Source organism: Oncorhynchus mykiss, chromosome 14, assembly GCF_013265735.2.
Source record: "Oncorhynchus mykiss isolate Arlee chromosome 14, USDA_OmykA_1.1, whole genome shotgun sequence".
In the NCBI taxonomy this organism is placed as follows: Eukaryota; Metazoa; Chordata; class Actinopteri; order Salmoniformes; family Salmonidae; genus Oncorhynchus; species Oncorhynchus mykiss.
This window is the reverse complement of record NC_048578.1, coordinates 18,502,408-18,521,708: the sequence shown is the minus strand read 5'-3', so window position 1 is coordinate 18,521,708 and position 19,301 is coordinate 18,502,408.

Here is a 19,301-nt window from a genome sequence, read left to right as displayed (position 1 = left end):
CCTGAGTTAATACTTGGTGGAACCACCTTTTGCTTGAATTACAGCCACGAGTCTCTGAATACATCTCTACTAACTGTGCTATATTCACCTTCTTGTCCTTCAGCCACTGTACGGTTGCTTTGGCGGGTTGCTTTGGGTCATTGTCATGTTGAAACATGAACAATCTTCCCATTTTCAACTTCCTGGCAGAAGGCTGCAGGTTCTCCTCAAGAATATGTCGGTATTTTGCATTCTATCCTGACAAGTGCTCCAGTCCTTGCTGAAGAGAAACACCCCCACAACAGGATGCTGCAACCGCCGTGCTTTACTGTATGCATGGTGTTCTTTGGGTGGAAAGATGTATTGGGTTTTCACCAGACATATAATTTTCCTGATCTATCAGTCACTTACATTACTACTGCAGACACTACTATTACTTATTTCACAACCATAAATTATTTCAAACAAGCACATCACACTTTCAAGAAATATACTTTTCTAGTTGGTTTTGAGAGAGTGGAGTATTAGCCTCAGATTGTATTGTAAAGACAAACGTATTTACCCAATGGTCCAGAATTTTAAACCAAACAAACTTTTAAGTCCACTTACTCCATGCATCTCATTTAAGGCTTATCACGTTAGCCAAACTGTCAAATCAAATATAGTAATGTGTGAAGATCCCTGCAAAGCAGTGACATTGTATACTGGTTTGGGAAGTTGGCACAGATCTAGGAACTGCCTATCATCTCCAACATCTTTAAATTAAAAAGTTAACTAAATTATAGGAATAAATGAATACTGTAAAGTGGACCTTTTGATATTACATGGAAGAGAATTGTGGGTAATTGTGATTCGTATCACCATTCCTATATCTAATACAATCGATTTTTAGATAGCATTTTTATTATGAATAACCAGGTTCTTTAATTTTATACCATAATTTACTGCAGGGGTTCTCAAACCTCTCCTCGGGGACGCCCATGTAATTTAACTATTCCACAGCTAGCACACTCAATTCAAATTGTCAACTAATTATCAAGCCCTTGACTAGGTGAATCAGGTGAGTTAGTTCAGGGCTACAACAACTTGAAACGTCTGGGGTCCCCGAGAACAGGTTTGAGAAACCCTGACCTGTTCCCACACCTCATCAGTGGGCTGAAAACCTCTCATTCATCAATGTATTCAATGTACTAATGAGCTCTGTATTGCCTGTGACATTTAATGACCAACAAAGCAGGGAGAAAACTAGTTTGAGGGCATTGTTACAAAAGATTCAGAGGGGTAATGTATTTCTATTAAGTTATTTAGTTTGTCCTCCTGTTTGTGTAGATACAAATTATTAACATTGATACACAGATGCTGTCAGGGTAATAAACATTGATATATGAATGTTATCGGGATAATGTATATTGATATATGAATGTTATCAGGATAATTAATTATTCATTAAAGCAAATGAGCTCTGTATCGCCAGTGGCATGATTTAATGACCAGCAATGCAGGGAGGGAACTCGTTTGAGGGCATTGTTTACAAAAGATTCATGGTAATGTATTTACATTTAGTTAGTCCTACTGTTTGTGTAGATACAAATACTGAACATTGATATACAGGTGTTATCGGGATAACATCCGTATATCAATTTTCATTATCCTATAATATTCATTACCGGAATAATTCATATGGATGTTATCGGGACAATGAACATTGATATACAAATGTTATCAGAAAAATGAACATTGATTTACCGATGTTATTGGAATAATGAACAATTACGCACGCCTCTAGGAATAGGGAATGCAACACCCTGCTACAACTCAACTCCCCGTGGTGTGAAAGAGGTATGGGACTGTAGGTGCGAGTAAGGATGACAAAAGGAAGAGAGTGGTACCGTTTACACAGAATTTATTCCATCACACGGTAATATGGGGCTGAACAGAACCTAAGCAAAGAAAGTAAATCTCAAAGCCCCCTCTCCTACCGTACCTGCCTACCCACTACTTACCTAATTTTGCACCACCTGGTGCCCTAACCAAAATACAGGGGGTGGTCCACCCAGTTCTTACCTAGTGTGAATATGCTACGGGTATATGTATGCCCACGGGCCTATTGCCTAAACTCTCTAGGTGCCTTCCCCTTCCCCCTGGGAACAAACAAAACAGAATTTAACAAACAACTTCACAATCAGAAACAGTAATTTTGTCATAGACATACCTTAGTAGGACCGGCTACAAAATATACCTCTGCTCAACAACGAAAACACAGGACATACTAATCATCTGCCTCTGAGAACCACCAACACAGTATCTCGCCACCAACACAGTGTATCTCGCCACCAACACAGTGTATCTCGCCACCAACACAGTGTATCTCGCCACCAACACAGTGTATCTCGCCACCAACACAGTGTATCTCGCCACCAACACAGTGTATCAGCCTCCTCTCTCAGCAATCCTCTCCTCTGAGTAACAGAACACTGGCTTATATATCTTCAGAGGGAATTGGTAATTGGAGACAGCTGCATCCTGACGAGCTCTCCAATCATCAATGGGGGCCGACCAATCAGCTGCTTGGGGAGAATTTCAGGAAGCCATTTCCTGAAATACATGCATGCAAATACATAAACCACAACACAGAAACTGGGGAACGTAACAACACAACCAGTTAGTGATTGTCTGTTGTTGTTGTCTATTGTTTTAACGAACCATGCTAGCCACCACCATGCTAATATGGATTTGGTATGATACTGAAAGCGATTGACCAGAAATTAAATAAACCCAAAGCCCGATGCGAGGAAAGTTGCTGTGTCAAAAGTTCACCCGAAAAACCTGAAAGCTCAGCAATCACTGCCGACTTCATTACCAGTAAACCGATGGACGTGTCTGTAGATAACTCACAGACCAAGAGATTCATTCCCAACCCACAATATCTGTGTCAGTAAGACTCTGTAGGCTAATGTGCGCATAGTCGCTCAAAAACCCATTTAGTTTTGGAATGCAATATTTCAATTTGGAATTCCACTCCCAGAGATGCCCATGCAAATGAGGTTGGTGCATCATAAAGAGATTAGAATGAGGATGGTAATGGCATTGCGGCGCATAAGGTTACGAACTCTGAATGAAAAGGAAGTGCCTAAAAAATGTAAGGTATATGGCCCGGCTTCTGAAGGATATTTAGGCTGCTTTTGCAGAGTTCATTTTGGATGAAAGAATGCTCCATCTATTCCACATGTCATGAATATGACTGTCAAAATCTTTTTTTTAAAGAATGGTTTATGATGCCATTACGAGCCAATATAAATGGGGCACGCGAGCCTCTCAAGCTTGGGTCCCTCTGAGATGTTTGGTACTCTTCAAAATGATTGTGTTTCACGTCTCATTTGTCATATTTACACATTTATTATGCCTGATGATACAACCCTGTCTCTACTGTGATGTATGAGAGGGAGGAAAATCTGAATTCCTAGCATTTTACAATGTGAAAAAAGGCCATTGAGCAAAATGGCCTTTTTATCTCTTGTTCATCTCTGTTAGCTTTTGATAAAGTGATGCCTGTCATGTTTATGAAGCCGTGGCATCGCCAGCCAAAGTAATGGCACAACTTTCTCCTATGTATCCATGTCAAAATTCCCACTGAGCAAAAACTGATTGAGCCAACTTTGTTTCCACATCATTTCAACAAAAACGTGAAGATATTGAATCAACGTGGGAAACTGATTAGATTTGCAAAAAGTCATCAACGTAAGGCGATTTTATTTTTTATTTTTTTTACCCAACATTTAACCTAAATTCATTTTTTATTTTTTTACCCAACATTTAACCTAAATTCATTTTTTATTTTTTTACCCAACATTTAACCTAAATTCATTATTTATTTTTTTACCCAACATTTAACCTAAATTCATTTTTTATTTTTTTACCCAACATTTAACCTAAATTCATTTTTTTGTTGATTTCACATTGAGTTTATGTTAGTTGACAACTTAATCCAAATCACTATTGGTGTGTTGGTAAAATCACAGAGGAAGCCAAGTCAAGCCAGTAAAAAAATCCATATTACAACCTATGTTGTGATAATAGCATTGTTTGATCTATAACCCATTCATTCATACGCCAGTGTGACATACAATAAGACCCTGACGACAAAAAGACTACAGTCATGACATTGACAACAGTCACACAGTGGCAGAATAAATTCAACTACACATGCGTTTGTTTCATCACAATTTCCGGAGAGCAACAGCTGTCCGGTGAAGACCACAAAGCAAATATTGCATGTAACCAACAGTTTTATGACCTGCAGCATGGTCAAGCAAGTTGATTTCGACAGTTTACTAAACCACTGCTAATTTAGAACCACAGAGTTACCGCAAGTCAGCACAAAGACAACAGGAGCACTGCCTCTGCTATTCCAGCACAATCATCAAATCAACACGGCTATATATGCTTAGTTTAATACTCTGAAAACAAACTTAAAGATACCAAAAACTATTTAGCCCAATCAATATAGCTAAATATCATGTGGCTGTCCATGGGACTTGTGTGTGTGTGTGTGCAAGTATTATTATTTTGTAACTCACCCTACTTGTAGACTAGGTGAACACCAATGCCATCCTCCTCTCTTTAATATGGCTCTGTCTTTCAGTACACTTTTAGTTTTTGTTGTCATGGCTACCTAGTTAAAATGCTTGATAGCTTACTTTTTCACATGGGCAACAATGAACCAGCTAAGTTAGCTAGCTAATTAACGTGAGCCTAAAAGGGCTAGGCTACATATGAATTTCAATCGTCTCAGGCCAGTGGCACAACATACTAATTTATGGTTAGGTCAGAATCGCCATCATAATCATTGGCCTGTGCAGAGAATTAAGTTAAAACCACACGTCCAAATCCCCATCAACATCCATGGCTTTAGCAAACTAGCTGCTGCAGGACATCAACATAATCAGATCAGAAACAAAAATGCTAAGGATTTGATTTGATTGTATTTGGCTTCACACCAATCTGGCTTCCCTTGGGGGGGTGTTTTGATGCACCAGGACAACACACAGTTGAGCTCAGCTAATTATTTTATATATATTTTTTATCAAGGTAGTCCAAATGCTTGCTGGCATCAATCAAACGCTACGGCCGCAACATGTCTTACTCTTTTGGTCCAGACAGCATCAGATACATGGGCTACACATACTGAGACAGAGAGACGCTGTTTCCCTCGCTCGGATGATTTCTCCAGTCAGATTCAGCCACTCTTTTTTTTAAAAAACCTTTATTTACCTAGGAAAGTCACTTAAGAACAAATTCTTATTTTTTTATGACAGCCTAGGAACAGTGGTAACTGCCTGTTCAGGGGCAGAACAACAGATTTGTACCTCCTTGTCAGCTCGGGGATTTGAACTTGCAACCTTCCGGTTACTAGTCCAACGCTAGGCTACTCCGCCACTTTCGAATTGATGGAAAATTTTGAAAAGACAGAAAGAGAAATGATTTTATCGTTTACATTTTTTTATTCATTAAATATTTGGGGAAGCCTGGCTTCCCTTGGCATCCATGAATACACGCCACTGACCAAAATGAAATCAAAACTAGACGTTGAAATGATGTCTGTGCCCAGTTGTATGTAATTTTAAAAGTTAATTGTATTATTTTTCTAGGGTATACACAAAGCAGGTTGGCATTTATTGTCATGATTTTGACCTGGAGGCAGCTCTGCTTTTCAAATCATATTTTTTTTATTGACCTATTTGACTAGGCAAGTCAGTTAAGAACAAATTCTTATTTTCAATGACAGCCTAGGAACAGTGGGTTAACTGCCTGTTCAGAATGACAGATTTGTATCTTGTCAGCTACAGGGATTTGAACTTGCAACCTTCCAGTTATTAGTATAACGCTCTAACCACTAGGCTGCCGCCTACCTAACCCAAACCACATTGCTAACCCTAATGCCTAACCCTAACCTTAATTTAAGATCAAATATCATATATTTGTTTTCATTAATATTTATGAAGTTTTCATATAGTTCTGCCTCCAGGGCAAGATTCATGGCAATAAATGTCTACCTGCATACACAAATCACAATATGTCATCTGTACAGGCTCCTTGTGATAAACCATAAACCATAGGCTATATTTTTCCAGGCCTATATATGAGCCAGTATTGTATAGAACCGTTAAGTTACTGGTTAATTGGAAAATCAGAATGTCAATAACATAACTTGAAGTGTATCTGTAATGAGACGACCATACACGTGTGCATTTCAAATTATCAGCAGGTTGATTACCACTTATTTTAAATGAAGTTGTATCGCTGATGCACAATGATACAGACTTGGCCCTTTAAGGCTAACACAAGCTTTAATTCTACAGAAAAGGCACAATGCCAATGAGATAATCATGGAGTACAGAAATTAGCATAGAGAAGGGGGGGTATGCTTGACATTTACTAATTACATCGCAGGTTGGAAAATTGGAAGTCATCCGCTGTAGTTTTGAGTTTGTTGTCCACTGGTGCTGGTTGTGTCTGTTCTGCCCCTTGTGGGTTGATTTGTTGATCAGTGAATAAAACAAATATCTTTCAAGAAGGGAAAGAGTATCAGGGCCCAGAATTTTTTAACCCATATATTTCAAAGGAACAGACTGTCATGAACATTACTTTGTTGTTGCTGCTAACAAATCTGCCAAATTCTTTTGAAAGCTCCAGACACAGAGATGAATAGGAAACATTTCATCTCTGCGACTTGACACAAAAACATGCACAAGCCTGCTCTGGGACAAGGAACTGTGTCTTTCACTGCAAGAAGAGGCAATGTTTTGGTTTGTTAGAAATTATATTACAGATAACACACATTCATCTCCCGCTGTAACATTTATCTAGAACTGAATTACAATGGATTTGCTGTATTCCAAACAATAAAGTTACATTTATGCTTCCACATAAATCCACATCATGGCGAGATGAGTGTGTGGTGGTCTTTTCATTTGTATACAGTACCAGTCAAAAGTTTGGACACCTGCTCATTCAAGGGTTTTTCTTTATTTTGACTATTTTCTACATTGTAGAATAATGAAGAAATCAAAACTATGAAATAACACAATCTCAAATATAAAATATATTTTGATTTGTTTAACACTTTTTTGGTACCTACTCACTATAGTTTATTTTACGTAAGCACCTCACTAAAATGGAGTGCACGCTTTAAATATTTACTTCATTTATGTTACCTGAAAATATTTGTAGTATGATACAGTAGAGGCATGTTATAGTATAAACATCTAAACTGTCGGTTGGATAGTTAAAAAAAAGAAAGAAAGTTGGACAACAGGTTTGTTCCCGTAGAGGCCATTGTCTGTGAAACCAGACTTCTTATGTTCCAACCTGCTTGTCTAACATTAGCTGGACCGAATAAATGTTTTGCTACTTTCCCTAAGAAAAACTATCGGCTCACCCATGAACACACCTGGCTTATTTCATAGTTAAGTGTCCTTACTTAAATAACCCAAGACTAGGGATGGAACAGAAGAGTTTGACCGTAAATCTCTTTGTGAGCCAAACTAGCGACTAGAAGCTTTTCAGACGGTAAAAAGGGACAGATAAGGGGGGTGTGGGTGATGTGGGTGATAGCTAAAAAATGGAGTATTAAGACGGATGTAAATGAAAGGCTTTTGGTCTCCAGCAGGAAGCTCAGCATGGTGCATTAGCCGAAGTCTGTCTCATACAGGAGTGCTAAGAGCAGAAGCTTCAAAGGCACTGCGCTGTGAATGGTGTGCCTCGGCTTTGTGCTTCACAGAGCTGCCGCCGAGAAACATCCAGTAAGAGCAAAAAAGCCCTTCAAAAGCACACAGCAGCGAAAAGTGGAGTCTGTGCCTGAGGATGAGTGTTTAGAAAACAGGTGTGGTTTATGATGGGCCTATTATTTGAGTGGAACAGACCCAGAAAATGAAGTGATATTGATGAGAATGTAGACCACAGCAAGGACTATTTTATTTTCCCTAAAGATGGCAATGGCTTTATAAATCAAATATGACAAACATGAAAAACAAATGGGGTTACAGCCATTGGATCATTCAATCAGTGGCCTGAATTACATTTACAGTGCATTCTGAAAGTAATTATTTAATACATTTTAGAATAAGGCTGTAACGTAACAAAATTCAGAAAATGTAAAGAAGTCTGAATACACTGTAAGTCATTTAGCAGACTCTCTTATCCAGAGCGACTTACAGTAGTGAGTGCATATATTTTTGGTAACTTTTTCATATTGGACCCATGGGAATTGAACACACAATCCTGGTGATGTAGGCACCATGCTCTACCAAACTGAGCCACATGGCTGACAAACAGCAGAGACTGACAGAGTATACTAACGGAATCATAGTGGATATATTTTTTTGCCATTTTTAATGTAGCCCATAATGCTAGAGTGGTTTCCCTGAGATGTGCATCATTTGGAGATAAGACATAAATCATTTAATGACACACCACAAAGGACTAATTTCATTATATAAGGATTTGCATGGGAAATATCGTTAAAATTAGATTAGGCAGGCAACCAAGTGTAGGAACCACACAATTATTAGAAATGTATTTATTTTCATGTACATTTCCCAACCTGCAGTAAACAATATATTCAAGCCAAAGGGGCAAATGTAATGGTCTGGTAAGTTTGTTTGCTACTTTGTACGTTCAGTGGATAATTATCATATATCTTATTTTTAAATGACCTCTGGTCCGGGCTGTAGAAAAATGTATGGAGAGCCAACTTGTGACAGCGGCGAAATTATGCAAGTCACAGTGATGGACAGTGTGATTAAGAAAACACAATTCTCTGTTACTAATCAGCATATCCTTGATATGAACTTAATAGAGTTTCCTGCAGACACACACATTAATATGTGCACACACACTCATACTTTATTAGAGTTTACTATAGAAAAATGCACTCAAACACACACACACACACACACACCCATACACAAAACTGTAAATTGGCTAACAGCTCATCCATGTTCTATCGGTATACTAAGGTGGTGCATCCTGTGCTGTGTAGCTATAGAATTGTCTCTCCAGTCTGCTGTAAGCTCTGTAACACACAGCCAACAAGTATGATGCCCCATACAAAGAGGTCTCAGACAGTTAATAACTACTCTCCCCTGTAACTAGCTATCTGAAAACCTGACCTTTACATGTTCACTGTAGTGCCCCTGGAGTCTTCTCTACTTATGATACATTTGCCTCAGAAACTTGACCAAAGATCATTTGAATTGCTTTTAACTAAAGTAGTTATTTTAACTAAAGTAGTTATTTATACCTGAAAGAAATGAGGGAGTTATCACTTCAAGGTCACTTTGACAGATTAACGGGAGCTGAAGAACATACGCACATCCAGGTACTTTTTGCAGGTACTAGAGTTGTATTTGAATTCATGAAAAATCCAGGTGGCAGGTCCTATATGTATGAAAGGCATCACTTCCTGAAACAGGAGGTAAAAATATAGAACATAGGTTCACAATATCAACATTCAATGTATCAAAATATATGTCCATACTCAAGGGATGTGATCAATATTTACAGTAATATATATAGGACTTTGAAAGGTTCCATTTCCATTGGCTGTATATTTGACCATACCCACTCCTTGTGACTCTGACAGGCTGACTACACCGCTCACGTTGCGTGCAAGAGCGCTGCAAAATAAATGTAGAAATCTATATTATTCAATTATTGCACCCACACTGCTCGCGCACGCCAACGAGCGTCTGCGTTGCCAAGGGCTAAAATAGAAGTCAGTTCTATTTGTGATGCAGATCGCGCTGCAAGTCCTGCCTTTCCCATCTGTTCATTGGTTTATAGAAGCCGGTACCCACGTGCGTGACTGAAAGACGAAAGAGGTCAGTGGCGGTAATCCACCTAATTTATGAATGTTGCCAATCTCAATATGAAGTCAAGAGAGAAAAAAGCCTAGGAGTAGAGATGACTAGAAACGATTCGGTTGACCATTTTATGTGTTGATTAATTGTCGGAGTAGAGGACCTTGTGCATTTGAGGTAAAATAACAACTCAATGTTTATATAACAACTCAAAATGGCGCCGGAAGAAATGGCAGCAGTTTTACGGGCGCCCAACCAATTGTGCTATTATGTGGGGTTTTTTTTGTGTTATTTGTAATTTATTTTGTACATAATGTTTCTGTAACCGTATCTTACGCCAGAAAGAGCTTCTGGATATCAGGACAGTGATCACTCACCTCGGATCAGACAAAGATTTTTTTCTTCAACATACAAGGTGCACAAGACATCCTCCAAACACCCGGCAGGGCCGACATCCACGTTATTTGCAAGATGAAGCGACGCAGGTACAGAGTACAAGGAGCTGGATGCCTCGTAAGGACCCGGAGAAGGCGAGTGAGAAAGCTGCCGTTACCGCCAATAATACTCGCCAACATGCAATCATTGGACAATAAACTAGACGAGGTACGATATTACAACAGTAATATCCTATGTTTCACGGAATCGTGGCTGAATGACAACATAGATATTCAGCTAGCGGGATACACACTGCACCGGCAAGATAGAACAGCACACTCCGGTAAGACGAGGGGGGGAGGTCTGTGCATAAGGAAGATTTTGCTCCCCTGAAGTAGAGTATATTGTGATAAATTGTGATAAATTGCAGGCCACACTACTTGCCTAGAGAGTTTTCAGCTATACTTTTCGTGGCTGTTTATTTACCACCACAGACAGATGCTGGCACTAAGACCGCACTCAGACAGCTGTATAAGGAAATAAGCAAACAGGAAACCACTCACCCAGAGCCGGAGCTCCTAGTGGCTGGAGACTTTAATGCAGGGAAACTTAAATCAATTCTACCAAATTTCCATCACCAAATTTCCATAAATGTGCAACCAGAGGGAAAAAAATTCTAGATCACCTGTACTCCACACACAGATGCAGAAAAAGCTCTCCCTCGCCCTCCATTTGATAAATCCGACCACAACTCTATCCTCCTGATTCCTGCTTACAAGCAAAAATAAAGCAGGAAGCACCAGTGACTCGGTCTATAAAAAAGTGGTCAGACAAAGCAGATGCTAAACTACAGGACTGTTTTTCTATCACAGACTGGAACATGTTTCGGGATTCTTCCGATTGCATTGAGGACTACACCACATCAGTCACTGGCTTTATCAATAAGTGCATCGAGGACGTCGTCCCCACATTGACTGTACGTACATACCCCATCCAGAAGCCATGGATTACAGGCAACATTTGCACTGAGCTAAAGGATAGAGCTGCCGCGTTGAAGGTGCGGGACTCTAACCAAGAAGCTTACAAGAAATCCTGCTATGCCCTGCGACGAACCATCAAACAGTCAAAGCGTCAATACAGGCCTAAGATTGAATTATACTACACTGGCTCTGACGCTCGTCTTGTGTGGCAGGATTTGCAAACTATTACAGACTACAAAGGGAAGCACAGCCACGAGCTGCCCAGTGACACGAGCCTACCAGACGAGCTAAATCACTTCTATGCTCGCTTCGAATCTAGCAACACTGAGGCATGCACGAGAGCATCAGCTGTTCCAGGCGACTGTGTGATCATGCTCTCCATAGCCGACATGAGTAAGACCTTTAAACAGGTCAACATACACAAGGCTGCGGGGCCAGACGGATTACCAGGACGTGTGCTCCGGGCATGTGCTGACCTACTGGCAGGTGTCTTCAATGACATTTTCATCATGTCCCTGATTGAGTCTGTAATACCAACATGTTTCAAGCAGACCACCATAGTCGCTGTGCCTAAGAATGCAAAGGCAACCTACCTAAATGACTCCAGACCCGTAGTACTCACATCTGTAGCCATGAAGTGCTTTGAAAGGCTGGTAATGGCTCACATCAACACCATTATCCCAGAAACCCTAGACCCACTCCAATTTGCATACCGCCCAAAGAGATCCACAGATGATGCAATCTCTATTGCACTCCACACTGCCCTTTCCCACCTGATCACTGACAACGACGAGACAGCCTATAGGGAGGAGGTCAGAGACCTGGCCGGGTGGTGCCAGAATAACAACCTATCCCTCAACGTAACCAAGACAAAGGAGATAATTGTGGACTACGGGAAAAGGGGGACCCATTCTCATCGACGGGGCTGTAGTGGAGCAGGTTGAGAGCTTCAAGTTCCTTGGTGTCCACATCAACAACAAACTAGAATGGTCCAAACACACCGACAGTCGTGAAGAGGGCACGACAAAGCCTATTCCTCCTCAGGAAACTAAAAAGATTTGGCATGGGTCCTGAGATCCTCAAAAGGTTCTACAGCTGCAACATCGAGAGTTTCCTGACTGGTTGCTTCATTGCCTGGTATGGCAACTGCTCGGCCTCTGACCGCAAGGCACAACAGAGGGTAGTGCGTATGGCCCAGTACACCAGTACATGGGGCTAAGCTGCCTGCCATCCAGGACCTCTACACCAGGCAGTGTCAGAGGAAGGCCCAAAAAATTGTCAACGACTCCAGCCACCCCAGTCATAGACTGTTCTCTCTACTACCGCATGGCAAGCGGTACCGGAGTGCCAAGTCTAGGACAAAAATCCTTCTCAACAGTTTTTACCCACAAGCCATAAGAGTCCTGAACAGGTAATCAAATGGCTACCCGGACTATTTGTATTGTGTGCCCTCCCACCCCAACCCCTCTTTTATGGTGCTGCTACTCTCTGTTTATCATATATGCATAGTCACTTTAACGATACATTCATGTACATACTACCTCAATTGGGTGTCGTACCCACCACCCGCCAACCTGTCTTTTACGCTACTGCTACTCTCTGTTCATCATATTTGCATAGTCACTTTAACCATATCTACATGTACATACTACCTCAATCAGCCTGACTAACCGGTGTCTGTATGTAGCCTCGCTACTTTTATAGCCTCACTACTGTATATAGCCTGTCTTTTTACTGTTGTTTTATTTCTTTACTTACCTATTGTTCACCTAATAACTTTTTTGCTCTATTGGTTAGAGCCTGTAAGTAAGTATTTTACTGTAAGGTCTACACTTGTTGTATTCAGCGACCATGACAAATAAACTTTGATTTGATTTATATCCCAGGACAAATTAGCTTGCAACATCAAGCTAGCTAAATAGGACAAATTAGCTAGCAAGTGCAAGCTAGCTAGCGAAATTGCCATAAATGTTTAATGCTTTTTGACTTGTCCGCAAATTAATGTAATTGGTTCAGAGTTTGTTTTGCTATTTTAACCTGCGTGTCGTGATCGCTTTTGGTGTGGGGGGGACAAAATAAATGTATGCATGATGGCACACGATAGCGCATGCGCGCTGCCGGTTTGGGTTCCATGTGAGGCTGTCCTAATATGGACACCATAGGAGAGATACTGTATCAGAACCAGGTAGCATCTAAGCAATTCACTTTGTAACTTGAAACAGTACTCTTCAACAATCTGACACCTGACCTGACAGGATAGGATGATCAGACCTATTGAATTGAAGTCTGAGCCATGGTAGCAACCATTAGAGTTTTTATATCACTTCCCACTCACAGCCCCGGTCATCCAGAATACGGGTTGAAAATGGCAGATTTTGTCATTGATAAGCTCCTAAACTGGAACGCAGTCGCTATACAGTAACATGCTGTACATTTTGTCTGAGCTCAGGTTCTCCGCTTCACAGCGCTGTATGGGTTTTGACTGTCAGCCTTTATAAACTTGAGCACCGTGTGCGACAAGAAGAGGCCCCCATCCCTGCTGTAAATCGAGAGGAGCGATGTGTTCTCAAAGATGAGACCTTGAGGATTACAATAAATACTGCCTTGGTGTCATACAAGCCAACCACACACCCATGAGTCTAAATGTGCATTTCACATTTCCATATTTGAAAACTCTTATCAACGTTTATGATCACTATGTTTGATTATACACTGGGTTGACCTGAACAGAGAGAGCTTATGGTTGTCGTATTGTGAAGAAAATTTGCCACGGAATACACACTTGAATGCACTCATGACTCCATTCTGTACACCAAAATTACAATTGGTTTGTCTGAAGTGCCTTTTGAAATCCTAACACTGTAAGATCTTAATGTTGATAGCCATGTTGGCAATAGAATAAGCTTAAAAAAATTATGCCAGCCTGACCTAGTTGACAATTTATAATGGAAAGTTGTGGGATTGTGTAAACAACAACAGTAATTGTTTGATGGTGGAGATGCAGGGCTCCACACAAGTGCGCTGGCTTCAGTTCCTGAATGGCAAAAATAGGCGTAAACAAGGCCTGTGCACGTGACTTTCCCCAATTCTTGATTTCTCCCCTTCTCAGCTGTCTGTCACAGCCTCTTCACATTTGGACTCTTACCCTTCCCACTCCAGGTCAGATGGGCTATCATTGTCTGCAGATGAAAATGCAAGTTTGGCTGGCAACCAAGTTATCAGTATGTTTATTTTTGGAAGATTGTGCATGCATCCAAGAAGTAAGTTGTTGGGTTTATTGTCGGAAGTGTCAATGCTAAGTTATGGTGATTGACTCTAAGCAATTACCTTAGGCCTAATTACCTTGTTACATCTGTAGCTGTATAGTACTGCTGCAGCTTATGTATATTTCAGATACTCCATGTGTATGTTGTTTATAAGTGCCTGTATTGCATTGAACGCATGAGTGTTTTGCAGTTGATGTTATTGTTTAGAGATGGTTCATTCCTATAGCCTGTATGCAGTACTTTACCTCTGTGTTTTTATAGTTTGGCTAGAGATTCTAGAAGTTTCATAGACTGTCCTCGGCGCTACCGCATGTGCAGTAAGATTTATGACTCTGTGGCACCAGACACAGATCAGCTAAGATCTCCACCAGTCCTGAGAAAGAGGGCCATAAATCTCGCCTGTCTAAGTAATTAGTTCTCTCGGTCTCCAGCGAGATGTTTATACATATACTGCTGTTGATGTCTATGCTGCTATGTGAATATCCCTATATAGATGCTATGCCATTCATTCCTGTGTAGATATTTCTATTGAATAGCTTACGACGTTGTATATTTGTTCTTTCCTTCCTCAGAACCACAAGTCCATCCTATGCTCAATGATACTTCTGTGGTGTGTGTGAAACTGTGTGGTGGTGACCAAGAGATAATACAGCTCTGGATATGGACTCATTTCCCTTGTTCTTGCCGGACAGCCTGTATGTAGTGAGTCAGAACCAAAACCAATCAGCACTAAGTACTAGCTGCCGATGGCATTCACAGCCAACTGCTCAGACCAGCTCCAGATAACCGTTTTTACATAGTCCTTCATTTCAGTGGATTTAGCAGCCAACAGTTTTTACATGGTCCTTCATTTTGCCAGATTTAGCGTCAAACAGTTTTTACACCAGGAGAGCCTAAAAAAAGCACCTTATAGCTGAAGGCTCTTTCCTTGAGTCATAACGGTGCCTTGAAGTTACTTAGGAAGAGGTGTGTGGCCACTTGTAGACAGACTCCAGTTAGACCTCTCACTCAAACTCTCTTAATAATTTATTCTTATCTTGCACCTACTCCAACATGTCAATGACTATTCTTATTATGTTACTGAATGTATCCAGAGTTTTTATAGATTTTGTTATCAACAAATGCTGTGAAAAGTACAGTAATGTAAAATGCACATAAAATCAACCATGTAATGTTTGGATTCCACCTTGTGTCAGGTGAACTGTTGTCCTCACCTTTGGTCTAATAAATTCCCCACGATCTCCAAAGTGTCCTTTCAATTGCTACCATGGTCATGTATATGTTTTTTTTATATATAGTTCTTCTGTTTCAATTCGTCTCTATCCATATAGTGTAGGCCAACTTCCACGACTGTAAAGGGTTACTGAAGTTGCAAACATTGTCTACTCCTGCAGCTCTGCTCTGAAATTTACACAAGTGCTGACATTGAACTTTGAAACGGTATGTTTCCTGGGAAAGAGTGATATTATTTTTGAAATGATTAACACCCTTGATAAAGATGAACATTAATGACTGTGTATATATATTGCTTGCATTTTGGTGGGGGAAATTAAATTATTTTATACTAATACAAGTGTCTGTTTTATTGTAAATAAGAATATGTTTCTAAACACTTCTACATTGACGTGGATGCTACCATGATTACGGATAATCCTGAATGAATAATGATGAGTGAGAAAGTTATAGAGGTCGGTCAAAGGTCACACCCCAAGACATGCTAACCTCCACTCTTATTGGTAATGGTGAGAGGTTAGCATGTCTTGGGGGTATGATCTTTGACCCTCTGTAACTTTCCCACTCATCATTATTCATGATTCATTCAGAATTATCCGTAATCATGGTAGTATCCACATTAATATAGACGTGTTTAGAAATATTCTGTTCTTATATACCATAAAAATGAAAATACATGATTTACCATTAATTTCTATTGGGCACCAAATAATCTGAAACACTATCAAAACAAACTGCAAATGCATCCAGTCACAAGCTTGATGTTTCTTTTATTTATCTGTTATTTTACCCGATAAGTTGACTGAGAACACATTCTCATTTACAGCAACAACCTGGGGAATAGTTACAGGGGAGACGAGGGGGATGAATGAGCCAATCGTAAACTGGGGATTATTAGGTGACTGGGATGGTTTGAGAATTTAGCCAGGACACCAGGGTTAACACCCCTACTCTTACAATAAGTGCCATGGGATCTTTAATGACCTCAGTGTGTCAGGACACCCGTTTAACATCCCATCCGAAAGACAGCACCCCCAATCACTGCCCTGGGGCATTGCGATATTTTTTGGACCAGAGAAAAGAGTGCCTCCTACTGGCCCTCCAACACCACTTCCAGCAGCATCTGGTCTCTCATCCAGGGACTGACCAGGACCAACCCTGCTTAGCTTCAGAAGCAAGCCAGCATTGGTATACAGGGTGATATGCTGCTGGTTGGTGTATGAGAATATATATATGACTACATCGTACCACCAGCAGCATATATAACATATTGCGTGCTAGAAATATGGGACCAAATACTAAACTTTTGACTACTTCATTTATAAGAATCTTTAAAGGCGTTAATAATTTTGACCACTACATTTTTTTCTCTGAATCTCTGAGCAATTGTATTAGTATAAAATATAATTTAGCATAAAATATAGTTCTGTATTTGAATAATTGCTCAACCATATCAAGGGTGTCAATAATTTCAGACCCCACTGTATATATACAATGTAGTGTAGGTTAATTGAAAATGTTCAGGGCCCCAAACAGTACAAGTGTACAAAGTTTCATGCTCTAAAATAAGTTTACATTATTTTCACATATCACCTGGACTATTACAAGTTTAAACTGTACCGTATGATCCAAACATAGATCAAAATATTGAAGGAACATATTTAAGACTCACTGTAAAACACAGCCAGAAGGGTAACTGTGCCATGTGTCAGAGCTGGGTAAAAAATATCCAAATTGTCTCAAAATGGTACAGTAATCAGAGAGTCCCAGATTCCATGAAACCATCCCACGATTATGCAACGAAACGTCACAGAGAGATGTGTTGTAAACCATACAGGCATGCTCCCTTCTCCACATTTCACAAATCACCGGTCTTATAAGCATAAAAATATGCTTTCAATCTGTTTGGCTTTGGCAGTGCATTTACAAGACACTCACTTATCCTGGACCGTTGACATCCTGTCAGTAAAGAGCCAATAGTTTCTCCACTTGGTAATGAACCAGTGACCTCCGACAATTATGATGTTCACAGAGCCAAAGTATCATGGCAAAACTCTCAGGGCTTCAAACTCCTTGTGTGCATGAAATCCATTTTCATGGCTATGTCTTTTATCTGTCACATTAATATGTAGAGAACATTCAATCGCCATTTCTCTCCATTTTTCAGCTTCGTGAGCAATTTCAGCCCAGCAAAGTTTGGGCGTGCAATTCTATTTCTACCCCAAAAAATCCTGTGCATTGATTGGACCTTTCTAATATTGTAATTCTCTCGAGAGACCACCTTCTCGCTGTGTGTGTGTGTGTGTGTGTGTTGCTTTCACAATGTTAATGTAAAATGATGGAATAAAGACACTGGTTAATTAACAAGTAGCAGCACCTCAGCTGTTGCTGTAGTACATCCATACATGCTACACAGCACATGCTAAATAAGTCATTCATTTGGAATGGTGGTTATAGGTGACGATGACCGGGCTTTATCATGTGTGGTAGGTAGTGTGGGCCAAACGGTTGCTAAGCACATCATTTCACAGTCAGTCTTCCTGGAGCATGTTTCTCTCCATCTCACTGATGACTGCGACAGATTGTTTCCATTGATTGGATCATTTTTCTTCAAACGGTGCAGAACATTCCATTATATTTGGGGGCTGGCTTGAGCTCATGGAGAGATGGGTTAGGAAATAAGTCAAATGCAATGTTGTTTGTCAGATTGCTTCGTAAAGAACAGGTGTGTCACGACTTCCACTGAAGGTGGCTCCCCTCCCTGTTTGGGCAGTGCTTGGCGGTCGTCGTTGCCGGCCTACTAGCTGCCACCGATCAATTTTTCTTTTTCTTTTGTGTCTGTCTGTTATTGTTATCACCTGTGTCTGATTAGTTTATTTTGGTGGGTTTATTAACCGCCGCTGCCTGCTAGTCTTTGTGCGGGATTAATTTAGCTTGTTAGCTCTGTTATGGAGCTTGTTTGCGTGCCACAGGGTTTTTCCCTCTCAGTCGTTGTACTGTGGGTACTATATTTAGGAGTAGAGGTTTCTCCTCCATGTGTTTCATGATTTTCCCCGCCTGTTGTTGGTGGGTTGGGACTTATAATAAAGGACTGTGCAAACTGGAATTCCTTGCTCTCTTGCTCCTGACTCCTGCACCTACCTCTTCTTAGGAGGCACCTAACAAGGTGTAGACTAACACGGAAGCCAAACCGGCTGCGCTCGTGTGCCATCATGCATACATTTATTTTGCCCCCCCACATCACACGCGATCAAAACACGCAGGTTAAAATATCAAAACAAATTTAATTACATTAATTTGGGGACAGGTCAAAAAGCATTAAACATTTATGGCAATTTAGCTAGCTAGCTTGCACTTGCTAGCTCATTTGTCCTGGGATATAAACCGTAAAACCCATAAAACTGCTACCATTTCTTCCGGCGCCATTTTGAGTTGTTATATAAACATTGAGTTGTTATTTTACCTGAAATGCACAAGGTCCTATACTCAGACAATTAATCTACACATAAAACGGTCAACCGGCTTTTTCTTCTCTTGACTTTATATTGCGATTGGTAACATTCATAAATTAGGTGCATTATCGCCACCGACCTCGTTCGTCTTTCAGT